The following is a 4,007-nucleotide window of genomic DNA, read 5'->3' as shown; positions in this document are numbered from 1 at the left end:
TAATGCTCCAGTACCAATCGACATAGTTTGTACCATTTAGTTTGTATTCACTAATGAGTGTTAACAGGTTAAAATTAACGGCAACCATTGAATAATAATCTACACATGTACAAGTAAAAACCAAATGCATATTAATAACCATTGATAAAAATTGAGCATACACATCAATGGTCTTTCATAATTTAGGTCTCCCTCATGACCCAAAAAATGAATTGGATACCTACAACCCTTGCATGCATAATTTACCCTGTCATGAGTCATACACACCGTGGTAGTGTGGACTATTCTGTCCGCCTCATGGGCTTCCAATATTTTCAGCCACCTAGGTGTCATGCCCAGATCCTGTCGGCTAACATACACCGAAGTCGTGCATTTACCTGTTGCATTAATTAGAATCATGGAATCATAAAAGATCGCCCACTGTCGCAGTACCCCCTCACTATCCATATCCTAACGTATCTAGATAGAGGAAAATATAGATAATCATGTGATAACGAACCTGGCAATGTCCTGTCGACGTATGCGGGGTCATATCATACAATCTCTACATTTACCTTCAATAGGAGGCCATGGACATGTCTACTAACTTAGACTAGTACATATCATACATGTATTATAATCAAAGAGGGATAAAGCAACTCACATACATATCATGGATGGAATCAAATAACATAATTAATCAACATTGATTAACATTGATTATGGGATGGCGGCATTTTTATCAGAAACAATTAAAAAATCCTCCTAATAAAAATAAAACTAACTTTCTTTTAATTATGGGTGCATCATACCATGGACGTCACGCTTCAATCATCTCCTCCGTCCGATCATGTCTTCAAAGTTGGCGACTTGTGTCTCCATAAGCTTTGAACGTCACATGTGGATCATCATCAACATGCCCTGGGAGTCCCAACTCCTCTAAAATTACAATAGAAACCTAGAAAAAATATTCTATACACTTTCCTTTCCATAATAAAGAAACTCCGCATGGAGAAACCAACCCACCATTTTGGGCTGCTGATGAGCACATTTATGGGTGAAATCTTAGGGTCATAAAACATGCATTTTTATACTTGGAACGGAGCTACTCGAGGTTTTTGTTTGTGTTTTCAAGTTTTAGGTGAATTCTTATGAAAATGGAGCAAATGATGTTAAGGAGCCATTTTTAAGCTGTTTAGTGGTGTTTGGCAGTAGCCGAAAGTGCCCAGGAGTCGAGAAAATAAAGTTTGGATTGAGCACTGAAAGAATCACGTCAATCAGTCAAATTTGAATGTGAGTACAGTGGGTCCCTTAGCATAATTTTGAGGTGTTAATAGTATGAGCTTCGCAACGGTTCAAACGGCACTTGATTCCGAGTTCAAAAGAAAAAGTTACAACTATTTCCGTAATGACGCGCGAAAATGGCATGCCACTGTTCTCAATTTTTATGATAGGAATTTGTTTGTAATTATCGAAAATCAACCGTAGACTAAGTAAAGCGGAAATTCAGATTTGAGGGGTCGTAGTGCAATTATCAAAAGTTATCTTAAAATTCATCTATCCAAAGGCTGATATTAAGTCCGATTTTTAGAAGCAGATCTGACGGCCCAAAATGATGCCATGACGCAAAAGTTCTTCGTACACGCCTACGTCGTGATAAATCCGGAATTGACGTTTGTGTTAGCCAAAAGATTTCATTTGGAAGGCTCTTGAGCAGTCCAACTTCAACTTGAAATATCTTGGGCTCCCAAACTCCAAATTGGATGAAATTTGGGTCTATTTTGGGTGATTTTTCGCAAGAAATGCAACAGTGAGTCCTATATAAGAATCCCATGCTCCACATTTTTTGAAGGACAGAATGATAATTTAATTAATTCTTAAAGAAAATCCTAGTCATCACCCTCACTCTCTCTCCTCCAAATTTCCAAGGAGCAGTATAGGAATTTTACTATGGAAGGATATCTTTTGGGAGAATATTCTCTCATCTTTGGAAGGTTGAAAAGTAAAACATTGAAGATGCCTTGATCACTTTACTTGGAGAAGACTCGTGCAAAGAAAAGGAAGCACAAGAATGAAATTAGAAAGTCCACTTTTTAGAAAATAGCAGGTTTAGGGAACTAAGCTTTGTATCTCTCCCTCTTTCTATTTTTTCTTTTTTCTTGGGGTTCAAGCTTTTTGTAAAGGAAGGAGAAGGGAATATTTCTCCTACCTCTTCTCTCTTCTTTTCTCCTTCTCCTATAAATACCAATGCTTTGGGGTTGTAATAAGTTAATTTTTAAGCTAGTTTTAATTCAGTTTTTTTAATGAATTTTTCTTCTTCTCCTTCTAATTTTTGATTTTTCTAGTTCTAATTTGATTTTATGAGTTTGATTCTATGGTTGTAATAATTTTATGCTTTCAATTTATGTCTTCAATTTTGTTGTAATATTTTAATTCTAGTTTAGTTTTAGAGTTTTCTAGTCTAAATTCCTAAGTTTATGACAAGACTTGGAGATTTGGAAGAGGAAGCCATATAAGGATTATTCAAGTTGTTCAAGCTTCATCAATTACATTCATGCAAAACCTAAGCAATTCATGCACTTTCAACTTTGATAGAAGGGAGTATTAGTTCTTATTTTTATTTTTGTTCTCTTCTTCTTCTTAACCTCTTAATTCTTCCATTGTTTATATTTTAATCTCACTCCCATCCTCTCCATTCCATCCATTCTATTAGGACTTTAATTCTCCACTTTTTATTTTCATTCTCATTCTGTACCTCTCTAATTCTTCCATGCTTATGCAATTTTATTTTTTTATTCACTATCATCATCATGCACTATGTTAAACATCTTAATTTAATTATTTTTGTTTAAATTTCAGATTTGGTAGCACCATTTCAAGTATGCTAAATAAAGCAGACAATTTCAATCTGGTTCAAACACCTTCGAGTTTTACCTCTCTAATCTCTTTCTTTTGTTTGTTTTTTTGTATGTGATTGTGGTGTGTGGCTACGATTTATTTCTTCTAATCCGCGTTAGTATTGATTGGTTAGATGGATGTGTGTTAGGATGCCAATTCAATTTGTTAGATACGTAATTTCGCTAGATGTTTGTGAATTAGGATACGTTAATTTAATTACCATTAGTTTAATTCCACACATTAATTAATTTGGTTCACTTTGCATTGCTTTAAAGTGAGTAAGATAGAGTGGCGTACATATCCTTGAGTTCGACCCGTAGCTACGATTGATCCGTACGCTTGCGATTATTATTTCTTGCAAACAAGTTTTTGGCGCCGTTGCCGTGGAGATTATTGTCCACTTTATTTTTCTGATTTTTAAGTAATTCGAAATGCTTTAGTTTCTTCTCTTTCTCCTCTTCTTTTTCAAAAAACAAAAAAAAAAAAATAAGTTTTTGAAAACCTCATCTTGTTTCTCTTCTGTTTCAAAGACTGTGCACCCAATCTAAAATCCTTCATATGCCCAAACCCAGCCTCTTTTGGGGTTCCTCATAGGATTAAGTTACCTATGACGCTGCATCTTGACTTAGTTGGGTGGATTGACATGTGACTTATCTTTGGAGATGACCAACTTTGATAACAGGAAAGCAACAACGTGAGTGCTTTTGTTGATTTTTTTTAATTTTTTTTTTTTTAAAAAAAAAAAAAAAAAAACGTTTTAGGGAGACCTCAATGTTGGATAGGTGGTTAGTTTATGCATGTTTGGAATAATGGGAGATACATTTTCACCTATGACTTTGGGGGAACGGTGGAACCATGCTAGGGCAGCCATGACTTTGGGGGAAAGATTTAAACAGGCAAAGGCAGCCAAAAGTAGTGAGTTAGATAACAACTTTGCACCACCCCAATATAATTTTGTTCCCCAACCCAACTATGGGTTTTCAGAAAATTTTGATTGGTCAAATCTCCATGCTATCAATGTTATGGAAGGATGCCCTAATCTTTATGGGGGTAGCTATGGTGATGAGAATTTGAGTCCTCTATTTCAGTATAATTCTTTTGGCACTTATAATTAGGGGTGGAGTGATCAT

The sequence above is a fragment of the Telopea speciosissima genome, chromosome 1, assembly GCF_018873765.1.
Source record: "Telopea speciosissima isolate NSW1024214 ecotype Mountain lineage chromosome 1, Tspe_v1, whole genome shotgun sequence".
Taxonomy (NCBI): Eukaryota; Viridiplantae; Streptophyta; class Magnoliopsida; order Proteales; family Proteaceae; genus Telopea; species Telopea speciosissima.
The sequence above is the reverse complement of the archived record's forward strand: the minus strand, read 5'-3'. Positions refer to the sequence as shown.